The sequence below is a fragment of the Onychomys torridus genome, chromosome 5, assembly GCF_903995425.1.
Source record: "Onychomys torridus chromosome 5, mOncTor1.1, whole genome shotgun sequence".
Classification (NCBI taxonomy): domain Eukaryota; kingdom Metazoa; phylum Chordata; class Mammalia; order Rodentia; family Cricetidae; genus Onychomys; species Onychomys torridus.
This window is the reverse complement of record NC_050447.1, coordinates 128,948,914-128,964,476: the sequence shown is the minus strand read 5'-3', so window position 1 is coordinate 128,964,476 and position 15,563 is coordinate 128,948,914. Positions and strand designations below refer to the sequence as shown.

At 46.2% G+C, this 15,563-nt stretch overlaps 1 long non-coding RNA gene across 1 annotated transcript in view; it reads right to left on the bottom strand.

The window, feature by feature from the left end:
* LOC118583494 overlaps nucleotides 1–12,002 on the bottom strand; it is a 58,683-nt gene extending 46,681 nt beyond the window's left edge. Inside the window, exons 1-3 of the long non-coding RNA XR_004944946.1 lie at nucleotides 11,850–12,002; nucleotides 8,988–9,090; nucleotides 1,870–2,027 (exon numbers count right to left, since the gene is read on the bottom strand). This is a non-coding gene — a long non-coding RNA (uncharacterized LOC118583494). The remainder of the gene's footprint in view (nucleotides 1–1,869; nucleotides 2,028–8,987; nucleotides 9,091–11,849) is intronic.
* Nucleotides 12,003–15,563: the final 3,561 nt, after the last annotated feature.

The window sequence follows — 15,563 nt, the reverse complement described above, 5'->3', positions numbered from 1 at the left end:
GTACATCAGAGTCAAGCCAGGCCCACAGACAGGCAAGCCAGAGACCTCTTGATACTATATCCAGGGACTCTTGAGCTGAGCCAGCGGGAGGAGGAGAGAGGGTGGGCAAGAGGGTCCCGACTAAGTCTGACTCATCATTGGTTCTGATTCCTTGCAAACCTTCCAAAGGGAGCCTGCTGGACACCATTATGGCAGACGATTGTGCAACACAAGCGACTTTGATGTCACAGATCAGGGAGAAGGCTAAGCTGGGCTTCTGTGAGAGATAACCAAGACAACTCCCAGCTTTTGAAGTCGGGTGATGATCATCTCAGGGACTCCAGCTTCAGAAGAGACAGTTGACAGTCAACAGTGGTGCTTGTGTTTGTGGACATCACCATGACAGCTGCCGCCAAGCCCAGGGCAGGGGTGGCCCCCTTCTCTCTTGCCCAATGACTTCCCTGAAGGCTTATGCTGAAGGAGCTGATGTCAGCTTGTGAACAGGTGCTCCTGCAGCATAAAACTCCCACTGAATGTTTCCAGTTTGGTTTCTTCCAATAGATTTTTCATGGCATTTTTCCCCATTGTAAGATAATTTGGGGGATGGAGAGATGGCTCTGCAGTTAAGAATACTTCTTCTTGCAGAAAACTTGGGTTAAGTTCCCAGCTCCCACATGGTGATTCACAACCATCTATAACTCCAGTTCCAGGGGATTGGACACCCTTTCTGGCCTCCATAGGCACTGCGCATACCAGATGCATACATGCACATAGATGTAGGCAAACACTTGTACACATAAAATAAACTTAAGTCATTTTTTAAAAGCTAATGTTCCATCATTGAGTAATCTGAAATTATATACCATCACATTTGTTACCTGTGATTTGAAGGTCAGTGAAAGAAAATGACCTTTACACCACATTTTTTTTATTATAGGACTTTACATAAGATGAATGCACTGCTTTTGACTGTCTGCTTGCTTTTGCAGTGTTGGGGACAGGACACATGGCCTTGTGTATGCTAGGCAAGGGCTCTGTCACTGGCCTGTGTCTCTGGTCCTCTGCTCAGTTTTAATGAACATATGAAAACACAAGATAACATCCCACACCAGCTTCCCAATCTCCCTAAAAATCAGCCCTGATTTGATTTCTGCCACCACAAATTTCCCCGTTTTAGCCTTTCTTATAGGTAACTTAACGATGCACTTTTTGAAATTCAGTTTCATTTACTCACATGCTTAGCATTCATCCATGGCATTGCATATCCTGCATATTCTGCCAAATGTGTTGGCATGCTGCTGCCCAACCGGACAAGTTTATGCAGTCTTCACGGATGGACACCTGACTTTTGCTTTTTTGTTCTATTGTTGATTTGGGAAGGTTTTTATTTGTTGTGCTGGAGATCAAACCCAAAGCCTTGGCCACACTAGGCAACTGCTCTATCGCTCAATTACAGCCCCAGCCCCATGAGTTTTGAAGGTAAGGTTTTTTGGTGTGTGTGTGTGTGTGTGTGTGTGTGTGTGTGTGTGTGTGTGTGTAGCCCAGACTAGCCTAGAAGTTACTATGCAGTCCCAGGTTGGCCTTAAACTCTCAGTCCCTCTTCTTTCTGCCTTCTAAGTGCTAGGATGATAAGCACGTAGCACCATGCTTGGCCCACTTTCAGAATGTTGTGAATATTTTTATTCAAGGATTTTTATGGAAACTGACTTTTATTTCTCTGAGGTTAATATCTGGGATTAGAATTTCTGGGTCACAGGATATGTCTATATTTTTAACTTTTAAGAAAATGCCAGTTTCCCTGGGTTGTCATACCACTTTATACTCCAACCAGTAATGCATTGGCATTCAGTTCTTCCAAACCCTGCCCCGCCTCCAGCATCATTTCCTCACCTCAGCCAAGGTCATGCCAGTGTCCAGTGGTGACTCACTGTAATTGGACTTCCTGCTCTAAAGATGTCAGACGCCTTTTCATGTGCTGCTGTGTCCATGCTTTTTCTGAAGGGTCCCTGTGTTGGTCTTCAGAGTGGTAGTGTTATAGATGGGAGAACCTATAAGAAGTAGATCCAAGTGGGACATAGTTAAGTCCCAGAGCCTTGTCCTCAGGTGGGCTCCGTACTGGCCTCACTGAGTGAGTGGGCTGTGCTCTGGGAGTGAGTTTTTGTAAAGAACCAAATCTGACGTCCTCTCTGACTTCCTGTCTTCTCCTACGCACTCTCCCACATGTACGTTCCTGCCGTGATGATGCTCTCTCATTATCTGACATCACCAAAGGGGCCCTCACCAGATACTGCATCAGTGGGACTTCCTGTTGTGTCTCCAGCCTCCCAGACTGTGAGCTGCCAAGGCCTCGTTCCCTCAGAAGGACCTGGCTTCAGATGTGCGCTGACCAGCCATTTGTACTTCTTCTTTGATGGAGTTTTAATTCCAGTCATTTCACTCACTTTTAATGGGATGATTGTCGTTTTTTTAATTTTTAAAATCCATCATATATTCTAAAGGAAGTCTTTTGTCAGACATGCCTGTTGGCAAGTTTGTGGCTTAGCTATGAATGTTCTTAACAGAGTCCGTTGAGCAGGGATATCTAACTGTGACCATTTATCCAGCTGTTTCAGCTGGCTAGAACTTCCCGTAACCTCTCTAGGAAGTCTTCTACCATTCCAAGGTCAAAATTATCCTGTCTTCCCTAATAATTTTATTATCTTAGGTCAGTGCAATGACTCACACTAAACTGACTTTATATACGGTCAGAAGTGGGAACATATATTAATACCCATTTGTTTAATAGAGATTCAGCTGTATTCATACCATTTATTAAAGTTATTCTTTCACTATTGAATTCACTAGGTACCCTTGTCAAAGTCACATGACTGTATATATGTGAGTCTATGTGTAAAGTGTTGTATTCCTTTATCTATTTATGTGCCCTGTCACCAGCCCCACACTATCTTGATGACTGCAGCAGTATAGTCCTTCCGGACAGGTCTTCTGTGTTTGACCTACTGTTTTCAATACCATTTCAACTACTCCAGTTCCTTCACCTTAGGAAAACAATATTTAAAATCATTATCAAAGAAAATACCTTGGAGTATCATTTAAGATAGATCAGTTTGGGAGAACTGACATCTGACCTAGTTGGCTTTCTGTTGCTGTGATAAAACACTGACCAAGCTGGGCAGTGGTGGCGCATGCCTTTAATCCCAGCACTCGGGAGGCAGAGGCAGGCAGATCTCTGTGAGTTTGAGGCCAGCCTGGTCTACCAAGTGAGTTCCAGGAAAGGTGCAAAGCTACACAGAGAAACCCTTGAAAAAAAGAAAAAACAAAAAACAAAAAAAAGTGACCAAACCACAGCATGGGGAGGAAAGGGCTTACATTTTCAAGTTCAAGTTGCAGGTCCATCGTTGAGGAAAGCCGAAGCAGAGCTAAAATATGGCGGAAACCATGGAGCAGCACTGCTCACTGGCTTGCTCCCCATGGCTGCCCAGCCTGCTTTCTTAAACCACCCAGGACCTGCTGCCCAGGGATAGCTCCTTGCCGAGAGGGCTGGGCCCTCCCCTACCAATCACCCATCAAGAAAACAATCTGGAGACTTGCTCAATGGACACTCTGATGAAGACAACTCTTCAGCTGGGATTCCCCCCCAGATGTGTCTAGGTTTATATCAGGGTGACAAAATCCAATAGCTAATTAAGTCAAGCATTCCGAGTCAAGGACACTGTGCAGCTCTTTTATTTCTCTGGTTTTCTCTCAGAAATAATTTATAGTTCCAGTCACATATCTTCTATTAGGTTTGATCCCTAAGCACTTTAATTTTTATTTTTAATAAATGTTATTTTAAAGCTCACATTTAATGTTCATTGCTAATATACTGAATTATAGCTGATATGTTGTCTTTTAATTATCATTGAATTTAAAGCATTTTCTAATTCCTTCTGTGACTTCTTCTTTGACCCAAGATGTTACCTTTGGTGTGTGTTATTGAACTACCAAACATTAGAATAATTTCCTAGGCATTTCATCACCACTGGTTTCTACCTTAATTCCATTGTGTTCAGAAAATATATTTATGCATTCAGTCTTTTAAAATGCTGAGATTTATTTATGGGCTACTCCGTGTTTTGTTTTCAGTAACACTGGGGAAACGTGTGCTGTTTATTGAGTGGTGTGGCTTCTAACTGTCAAATAGCTCAAGTTATTGGCAGTGTTGTTTAAACATTACCAAGTCAGCATCAGTTTTTAGTGCCACAACAAACACCTGAGAGAAACAGTTTAAAATAATAACAATATATTTTGGCTCATGGTCTCAGAGACCTCAGTCTGAGACTGACTTGGATCCATTGCTTCCGGTCTAAAGCCAGGAAGAATGTCATAGACATCACAGTATGGCAGCCACAGGAGAGGGAGAAGGGAGGAAGAAGAGGGAAGCGAGAGAGGGAGAGGCAAAGGACTAGAAAAACCCTTCAAAGGCACATGCCCATGACCTACTTCCTACAACTAGGTCCCAACTACCATACTTCCACCACCTCACAAGCCATTCAAAGATTGAATCCACTGTGGATTAAACCATGATTAAGTGAGAGCCCGTGTGAGCTACAGTCTCTGGAGATGCCCTCAGATGCACCCAGAAGTTTCCTTCCTAACCCCCTGGGTGGCTCTCAATCTAGTCAGGTTGACAGAGTTAGTCATCACGCTTTCACATGCTAATCTTTCAGACTGTTAGACGCAGAGAGAGAAGTTCTTTAGCTGTGACTAAAAATATGTACAGTCCCTTCAGTTCTGCAAATTTTTGCTTTATTTTGGCTCTTAGGTATAGATTTATTGATTGATTAAACCTTAAATATAATCATAAAATGCTCCCTTTTTATCACCCTGAAGTCTACACTTTATAGTCTACACTATATAGCTCTATCCATTTTATTGTGCTATGTATTTTTAAAAATCTTTTACTTTCTACTCTGTATCTTTATGTTTGAAGTATTCTTTCTTATAAAGCATATATAGTTGGGTCTTGCATCTTTAGTCTCTGCTTTTAACTGGGATGGTTATTGATGAATTTACTTGTATATTTTAGTTTATATATACCAAATTTGAGATCTATCTTTCTATGTTCCTTTTTTTTTTTTTTTAACTGTTTAAGAATTCCATGTATGCAACTGATGAATTCCTTCTCCTCCTCCCCTTTTCTTTATGCTCTTTGGTTTCTTGTTCCATACATCCTGCATCTTGGAGAAGAATTTTGTTTCATCGACTGTATTAACGTTTTAGTTCTACCTCTCTGAAGTATATTTCTAGAAATTTCTCTAGAGACTATATTCTTTATCTTTAATTCATCACAACTTACATAGAAACATATATATGAAAATCAAAAGTATTCTATTTCTACACTAGCCATTCAGATACTTCATGAAAGTAAACATTGTCATATATGTTACATCTATTTATATCACCAAATCACTTTTCTCACCTCTGTCGCCAAACACCTGACAAGAAGCAACTTAAGGAAGGCTAGCTCTTAGTTTGAAAAGTTGCAACCCATCATGGCTGGAAAGGTGTGGTGGAGGCAGCTCCGTGTCAGCTGCTTGCTCACAACTCAGCACACCAGAAAGTGGCACCAGTGTATAAGCCATAAGGCCCACCCCACTGACCCACTTCCTCCAGCTAGACCGCACCAAAGACTCCAGTGCTCACAAACAGCACCACCTGCTGGGGACCAAGTGTTCTAACACATGTGCCTGTGGGGGGTGCTTTATATCCAACATGACATTGATGGTCCTCATTTGTGGAACTACTTCCTAGCAGACCAAGTTTCCCTCTGAAATCACTGCTGGCCTGCTCCTAGAAGTCCTCATATCATGTCCTCATCACCAGAGACATTTCTGTCACTTTGTCTTCTTAAAATGTATTCTATTCCATTTCTTAGTATCTTCAGTGGATACCAAGTATCAGCTTGCCAGGGTTGTCCATCTGTTTGTCTCTTACCATGCTAAAGGTGGTGTGTCATTGTCTGCTAACTTCTGCTATATCTGATGAGAAGTTACTATTATTATTTTTGTTTGTTTTTGGTTTTGTTTTGTTTTTCGAGACAGAGTTTCTCTGTGTAGCTTTGCGCCTTTCCTGGAACTCACTTGGTAGCCCAGGCTGGCCTCAAACTCAGAGGTCTGCCTGGCTCTGCCTCCTGAGTGCTGGGATTAAAGGCGTATGCCACCACCACCCAGCTTACTTTTATCCTTATAATTGTTCACCTCTGATTTTTCTTCCCTTCCCTTTTCTTTAAATTTTCTAATTTAAAGATTTTTTTTTAATTTAAAGAAAAATAAGGACTTTCTCTCCTCAGTTTTTTTTTTTTTTTTTCATCTATTTGGTGATGATCCTGTTAGGGATTCTTTGTGTTCCTTGAGCTGAGTGGTTTTTGGTTTTTTTCCTTAGTTTTACATTTTTTCCTCTGACCTCATCACTTATTTCCTCTGCCTTTTTCTCTCACCTTCTATAACTCTGAATACATGTTTGTTAGACCAATTGCTATGACCTTTCTTGCTTGTGTCCTACCTATTTTGCTTCCTACCGCTATGATAAACATCATGATCCAAAGCAAAAGATTTAGTTTATCTTACAACTCCTTGGTCATAATCCATCACTGGAGGAGTTCAAGACAAGGCCTCCAGGCAGGAACCTGGTAGCAAGGACTGAAACAGAGACCGTGGAGGAATATTGCTCATTGGCTTGCTCAGATAACTTTTTCATACAGCCCAGGCCCACACACCTAGAGAATGTTACCACCCATAGTAGGCTGGACCTTATATATCAATTAGCAATTAAGAAAATGCCCTACAGATATGTCCAAAGGCCAATCTGATGAACCCAGTTCCTCAGGTGAGGTGTCCTCTTCCCACAAGTGTCAGACTGACCACCAATACCTGCCATTCAAGTTTGGTTTTACTTTTTGTTTCAGCTTGAATCTTTTCCACCGCTACTTTCAACCATCAAGTTCCAGTCTCCCAAGTCCACCAACAAAATGTTCATGTTTGTTATTCTGTCTTGTAGTCCCAGTGTTCCTACTTAGCATTTCGTCTAGTTCTCACAACTCTGCTGTTCATATTTGTTACCTGTCTTTTCATTAGGTCCTTAGATAAATGCCAAAAGATGTTATGGACAGGGACTGTGTATGGTCATAATGTCTGACAATTGGTGTTTACACCAATTTCCATGTGATTATTTCACATCTTAACAATCATATCTTTCTTTGTTTGAGATGCATGTGCTTGGTAAGTTTATACTGAATGTCACATATTATGTTTATAAAATATAGTAGAGAGGAAGCAAAATGCATACTAAAATGGAGAGCTCTATCAGCCTGTTCATGCATGAAGATAAATTATTGTCTGGTTTCTATTGATTGGGATTTGGACTTTGTTGTTTTAGCTACACTCAGTGGTGATCACAACCCCACACTCACTGGTAAGCCAAGTATGACAGTTTCTCTTCATTTTCCTATACCACTGTGTAGCTTGAATGAGAAATGGCCCCCACAGGCTTTTATGTTTCAACATTTGGTGCCCAGTTGATAGCACTGTCAGGGACTGTTATGAAACCTTCGGGAGGTGGAGCCTTGTTGAAGGAAGTATGTCACCAAGCGGTGGGCTTTAAGACTTCATTATTCTACCCTTGTTCCTTGGCTCTTCTACATCCATTACATCTGCAGCTGCTTGCTCTTCAATTCCTCCTCCTCCCTTCCCTCTTCTTCCTCTCCCCTTCCTCCTCTGGCTGCTCTACCCAAGATAAAACAACCATGCTTCTTGGGAGAGCCAACTGTTCAGTTTTAACTAAATTACCTTATATCTTCAAGGCTGCTCTGTGATAGATTGTACATGATTTTGTAAATTGACTTTTTATTTTCAGTTATTAGGGTAGGAACATCATTATCTTATAGATTTTACATTCTAGGTAGAGTTATTCACTAAGTATGAATATCAATAAGTAATAATTTGTCTTTTAGTTTGTGGTCACAGGATTGTTAATGTTTGTCTTTTACACATTATTTCTTTACTAATGAAACTGAAATGAAATTTTCCCCTTCCCTGAGAGTCTCATAACGGTTTGCACATGGAGCTATTCACAGGATGGAAGGAGTTCACATACTATCAACACAGTAATAAGCTCAGAACTGTAACTACAAAGCAATAGCCACTGTGGGTTAGACACACAGCAGACAAAGCAAGTTGTGGTTTATACGTGTGTGATTTTCCCACAACTCATTGAACCACATGCTGGCTATTAGGTGAGGAAATTCATGCTTAGAGAAGCAAAATGACTTGCCTAAGCCACAGGGCTACTACCTGGGGAATGGAAGACTTGACCCCAAGCAGTCTTGAAACTACATTGAATTTACATGTCTTAGGGAGGTGGGTGAGCATTTCAATTTCCTTAATCTGGGTTGTCTTCCAGTAATGATCAGGCATCCAAATTTGGACTGGCTTATGTGTCTCTCCATGTATCCAAGGCCTGAGTAATGCATACACCCCCATCCCCACACACCTCATCCCCACCCCCACATGCTTCTTTCATGAGGAATGTCACCTCCCATATTGTGTACCCAGGTGTGCTGACATTATTCTGTACTTCAGAAGAAGCCTCTCCCCAGGGTATCCACCAGACTCAGGACCAAGGCCGGGTAAGGGTACACAGTGGGGAAGCCATGAAATGCCTGTAAGCAGGGCCAGGATGATGGCAAGAAGAAAGGCCGACTTCCCAGAAAAGCTCCACACGTGCCCTGTCTGCAGAAGAGCTGCTATACACTATGGGTCATCGGCTAACAGATCTGAAGAACAAGCCTGTGGTCTGGAGAGAAACGTCACCCTACTCCACTTGGAATTCAGCAGCAGTTTTTCCCAGACGCATGGCCTCAAATGGAGCTTGGCCTTCTTAAAACAACCCTAATCGTTCAAAGCAAGATTCTCTTCAATCATTTGTAAAAAGACAAACAGTGCTAGTTGGGGACCAGAGATCAAACGCACCTAAATCTCCGCTGTCAGTGGGCAGCTTCTTCCTGAGTCTGAGAATGTGCCTGGTCCTGCTGCCTGGTTGGCCTGGCCACCCCTTCATTGTGAACCTGGGATCCTGGAAGAGAAAAAAAAAAATGTGTTTTTACTTACACAAGTCTCTATCTCAGGCAGATGTATGGGATGATAACCAACAGTCCAATCAGCTCCTGCTCCGATGGCTGCCACAGGCTATTTCGGAATTCATCCCTGGGATGGCTGCGGTTGCTTTCTTTAAAGAGGGATCAAACATTGAAACGCATCCAAGAGCTCTGCTGTGTAACCCGAGAGCAGATGATGTTCATTAATAGGAAAGGCACAAGGTTCTTCCCTTATGTTCTTAAGATTCCCTCAACATTCCCCAGGGAGAAGTGGGCCCCTTGGATGCAAGCACTCCTTTTATAGGACGGCTTGTGCCATAGGCTAGCCCTTCCAGGATTACAAATTTAGGTCACATGAATAGAAGTTCACCTGTAGGAACAAGACAAAATGAGGCTTTTCTTGCTTCCATTTGGGTAACCTGCAAAGGAACAGTATATTCTGGGCTCTTATGGTTAAGGTGGGCTTATAACATTTAGAGAAAGGCCATTGCTGGGTGCTGCAGATGTGGGTGGAGTCCAGGACACTTGACATGCATAGGGCCATGTGTGCATGCCTGCTTGTGTGTTTATTTCTGCTGCTGCTAACCAGCACTCTTCCCCTCACGCTTTCCTCGGGTATTCTCATGTCACGTGTTGATATCTCGGCTCTATTAGTCTCCTGAGGTCAGACTAGAGGTTACCACACAGCACCCAACATGCCCAGGAAATATTTGTTGAATGAACCAATAAATAAGTAGACAATCAAAAGGAGGCGGGGAGACCCCAGATGCCAGCGTCCACCCACCCTATCTCCACAGGGTGAAGGGACCATCCCACCCCTTCACTGATGTAAGCAATGAAATTTCAACTCCCAGTGGGATACCAGGGGCTGGAGGAGCAAACATTTTATGGGTCTGCTAGCGAGGCAGGTTCACAAACAGCACTCCTAATAACAAGGCAGAAACAGTGGGCTGTGACCCTGTGGGGCGTGGATGAACTGCTCAGCGGCCTCTACCTCTGCTTCCTTTGCCCGCCGCATGCCTGTTCTTGCTTCCTGTCTTTTACTGTGGTAAAGTACTCTGTCAAAAAGCAACTGGCGGAGGAAAGGATTTATGTGGCTCCTTTCAAGCCACAGTTTGTCACTGAGGGGAATCAGGGTGGAAACTCAAGCAGGAGCAAAGTAGAAACCATGGAGAAACAGTGCTTGCTGGCTAGGTCTCTGACTTTCTCACAGGCTTATCTTTGGATAGCTTTTATATACTTCCCAGGACCACCTGCCAGGGAATGGTGCTGCCAACAGTGGGCTGAGCTTTCCTATGCCAACTATCCATCAAGACAACCCCCACAGACACGCCCACAGGTCTAGGTTAAGCAGCCTTCCCATTAAGATTCCCTTCTAAGGCAACTCCAGCCTGCGTTGTTGACAGTTAACACTAACTGGGACAATGGCAAAGCTGTGACAAGTTTGCAGTGTGGCTGAAACGTCAGATGAGAGGCTGTTGTGAAGAGCTCGTTAACAGAGCCCAGGGCTCTGACAGAGAGGTGGAGGGGCCGACAGCAATGGAAAGAAACTATTCTAGGTGCTGGGAACACTCCAGCCGAAAACACAAGGTGTGTGGCTAGACTAAGGGGGCTGAAGCTCTCACAATAAGGCAACCAGCCTGGATCTCTGAGCCAGCACCATGTCCTCAGCCAAGAGACTAGTCCTGGAAATGCGGTTGTGGGGGGCGGGGGGAGCTGTGCAGGATCTGTCCATTGGAACAGCAAGACAAGGCCGCTGTTACTATGTTACTAATACAGCATCATCGACACACCTAGCCTCTCATAATTGCACTTCCTCTCACTGGCTGCTAGGAGGCTCAGAGTCTGACTACAGCCATATTGTACCAGGCGCCTGGACTCACAGCCTTTATTGCCCAGCAAGGCAGGAAGCACAGCTGCCTGACACTGTTATTCACCACTGTGCCCACAGACCTACCTACGGACACTTGCAGACTACTCCCCTGACAGGCAGCCCTTGACTTTCCCCTTGCCCCAGTGTTTTCCTATTTAATGTCTGCCCTACTACAGTGTGTACAGTTCTAAAAGCACTTCTGATCGTCTCTTGTGCAAAACGAGGCACAAATTTAAAGAGAAAGAGGGTACCGCTGAAGGAGGAGCCACGGAAGCAGCATTGCCACGCTTCAGAAGCAGAACCGGCTCTGCTGACCTTTCCTGCCCCATCCACCTCCGGAAGACGCTGGTGGTGAAGTTCAGGTTTGTCCTTCGGAGGCCTTGCTACCAGGCTGCTCCCTAGATTGTGTTACCTCAGGCCCCATGGAGAGGTTGCCTAGCAACACCTCCTGGCCTCCCGCCTCTAAATCCCTCATTTGTGTCGGACTGCAAGCAGCACACTGGTCCCTGACCCTGGTCAGCAGTCTGCCCTCCCATCACCCTCCCTAGAGCAGGGCTGAGCTTCCTGCCTGCGCAGGTGGAGGCAGGGGCCCGGACCTTGCTTTTCTCCTGACCACGAGTACAGGCTGTTGAGCATGCGCAGAGACAGGCAAGCAGATACCTTCAGGCTTCCAGAGCTGCTCGATATGTGCCGGGGGAGACAGCAGAGAGGAAAAGAGAGAAAAGGAAGAGAGAGTAGCTGAAGCTTAAAACCCAAGCAGCCATTCCAGCACATGCTTCCTTAGAGACTAGCTCTTGTCGGGTAATGCTTCATCCAGAAGGGTCAAAAGCATGCAAGCAAGTAAACAAACGAAGTTGTACTTACAATGCCTAAACAGTAGGGACAACAAACACAGTGTTCTAACAGGACAGTGTTAGCCTATCTACGGAAACAAAGAGACTAGATGCTGTGGGAGCGAGAGCAGCTTTGTGATAACGCAGATTTCACCTCAACTTCAGGAAGCTGGGGGGGCAGCGGAGGGCTGGGATGGGAATGGGGCTGGAGGTAGAGCTGGGGGTGGGAGGGGGTCTGGGGGTGGGAGGAGGGCCGGGGTTGGAGAGGGCCCGGGGGTGGGAGGAGGGGTGGAGGAGGGCCGGGGGGTGGGAGGAGGGCGGGTGGGGGTGGAGGAGGGCCCCGGGGGGTGGGAGGAGGGCCCCGGGGGGTGGAGGGGGGCCCCGGGGGGTGGAGGGGGGCCGGGGGGAGGGTGGAGGAGGGCGGGTGGGGGAGGAGGAGGGCCCCGGGGGGGTGGGAGGAGGGCGGGGGGGGGTGGAGGAGGGCCCCGGGGGGTGGGAGGAGGGCGGGGGGGGGGGGGGGGGGGCCGGGGGATGGAGGGGGGCTGGAGGTGGAGGAGGGCCAGGGGTGGGAGGAGGGCTGGGGGGAGGGCTGGGGATGGGAGGGGCTGGGGGGTGGGGGGGTGGGGGGGTGGAGGAGGGCTGGGGGTGGGAGGAGGGCGGGTGGTGGGTGGAGGAGGGCCGGGGGGGTGGAGGAGGGCTGGGGGTAGGGCTGGAGGTGGAGGGGGGCTGGGTGGGGGAACCCCAATCACACAGAGCAGCCCCAGGGGTAGACAAGCTCCTGCTCCTTTCTTCTGGAGTAAGAACTTTGCCAGGCTGCCACCTTGCTGCAGGGACCCCAGATTCACCCTGCCCCATCAGGTGCTCTCCAGCTCAATGTAGACATCCTCAGAGGCATCAAAAGGAAAGTGTCCCTCCTCCTGTCACCTGGAGAGCAGGATGTTCTTTCTTGTGCTGAGCCTAAAGCTAGCCAACGCCATCTGGCTGCTGTCTCCAAGCCAAAAGTTCAAACTCCAAACATCACATACATAGAAAGCGAGAGTCATTTTAGCTCTTTATGACGAAATCTATTTTCAATAATTAAATGAAGAACAGACCAGGAGAAAAGGTCAAATCAAACTCTGGAGCTTTGCTGTCCAACAGAGCTGCCACTAGCCACTTAGGTCTGATTACATTAAAATTTAATTAAACTTAAGTGGAATTTTAAAATTAAGCCCTTTAGTTCACAGAGTGACTATTTCAAAAACTAAAGTGACATATGTGGCTAGTGGTTATCATGCCAGACACTTAAAGTTTCTGCTGGCTGGACAATACTATGCTGGAACATTCCATGAATGGGCTGGGGTCACAGTGTTCTGCTCCCAGGTGATGAAGTCTAGTGGCAGGCCCTGTTGGATGCCCATGTGTCCCCAACTATCATTCTAACCTGGCCAAGTCTCCAGTCTGAGAAAAACCAACCCTACAGCCAAGGCATAAGCTGGACTGGTCCCAGTATTAGTTCTATCATTCTGAAGTGAGAAGGAACATTATGACCCACCTCTCTGAAGAAAAAATATTCCCATGCTGCTTTGGGGCATAGTGAATGGACTGACCCATCTCCCCCAACAAAAAGTATACTTACCCAGGGCTTGTGAATATGAACTTATTTAGAAACAATTCTTTACAGAAGTAGTTCAGTGAAAGCTCATGAGATCTAGACCATGCCGATGTATACAGTTGTCCCAGGTCTTGAGAACTAGACCATGCTATTATACACAGTTGCCCTTAAGTCCAATGACAAGTGTCTTCATAAGAGGGAAAGACATAGAACAGGATGCTACAACACGGAAGCAGAGCTGGAGCTGTGTAGCTAGGAGCCAAGGATGGCCAGGAGCCACAGTGAGCCTGGGGCGGATGCTTGCCTGGAGCTTCCATAAAGCATACCCTGCCAACACCTCAATTTTGACTTCTGGACCCCAGACAGGGGAAGAAGAAATCCTTGTTGTGCTTGTGGCAAATCCTAGAAAACCCCTCTAAGATGTTAATAGTAAAAGGGGACTGAATGAGTTTCCTCTCCCCATGCAGATGTGTTCAGCATCTTGCCCATCCCTGGCCCTGGGTTCCACTGACTATGAGCATAGAGGGAGCAGATGAGTTTTGTGCCCATAGCTACCATATCTGTGTGTGCCAAGAGGAAGCACCTGTGAGGAGTCACAGAGTGGGTAGTTTGGGTACCATGAGGCTTTCTCTGTGCCCCTCCAGCTCTGCTATAGAGGAGGCCGTAGTAACCCACCCAGGCTCCCCAAAACCCTTGTCTCCTCATGACTCCCTCCTGTACACCATCCTCACAAGCATGTACACACCATCTCTCCTCCCTCTCCTACTGGCCTCTTTCCAATTCTTACTCCCAAGATTTACCTCAAAACCCACCTCCTTCAGGAACCTCCTCAGACCACCCATCCTGTGGGACAGCCTTATGCAGGGCAATGATCATGGGTTCTAGACTTGTTCCAACTACGCTCTCACTGTGAGACACCCCCAGAACCTCTCCCTCTCTTAGGCCTCAGTATCCCTACCTGTAGCAAGGCAAATGAGGCTGTGATCCAGCCCTTGTGAAGCAAGTTCACTGCACTGTTCACCCTTTTCTCTTGACATAGTAAGTGATATTAATAATAATGACAATGATAAAAACTGGCAATTGCAAAGCTGCTCATTATGTTAACTGCTTTACAAGCACGATCACACCAAGCTGATGTCAAAGGAAAGGCAAGAGAGGTTGCCTTCTAGCCAAGCGCCAGACCCCTGGAAGCCCTTCCTCTTGACCATGCCGCGCTCTGACCTTAGCCTGTCTCCACTGTTGGTAAAAATGCAGACAGGATATCAAAGAACTGACCAAAGGAGGCCATTCTTAGCAAGTCTTTAGATTTGAATGGGACCCTCGTAGGCCCAGAACTTTTTTTGAAAGGGATCAGTGTTCCAAATCTAAGGGCCACTAGCCACAAGCAGACCCAGGTACAGATGCCAATCCACCATGCCAGGGCACCTGATTTTCCTCTCTTGCTCTTGTCTGAGTGCTCTGAAGCCAAGGTAAAGTCATGAGCCACAGAACTAACAGGACTAGCCCCAAAGTCAACACTGGCTGGTGTCAGGGAGCTATTGGGTCCCTTGTGAGTCTTCTGGAATGATCACTCCCTTCTACCCTGGTCTGACTAGGTGGCTGGATTTCATTGTCACCTGATATCTTTAGTAGCCTAAAAAAGGCATAAGAAGAGCACACCTAGCTGGAGAGGACAGGATGGCTGTGGCTGGCCCTGTCCTTCACATGCAAAGAAGGGTCCCTGATTCACAACACCCTACCATTCTGGCACTGTGGCTCAAGGCCTGAAGTCAGCTCTGGAAGGTTTGGTCACTCTGGTCACAGATACCTCTAGAACTTGTCGGATGGAAGGCCTTCACCCACTTCTTCCCACACAAGATGATGGGCCTTCACCCCCTTCTTCCTAGACAAGGTGGTGGACCTCTGGAGTGCCCAGAGTGGCAAAAGGAAGAAGCTTCAAACATTAGCTCAAATAAAAACAATGCCAGGAGACATAACTGTTGTGATTTCTGATCACAAGGTTCTGGCAGCCATGGGCGGGTGGTCTGCCAGCTGGTGATCCGTCTGTCACTCTCGAGAATGCACACGATTTTATGAAGCAGCATGGTGCACTCTCTCGTCTTCTTTCTTAGCAGCATCATGACTCAAATCAAGGAAACCTGTGAAAATCAT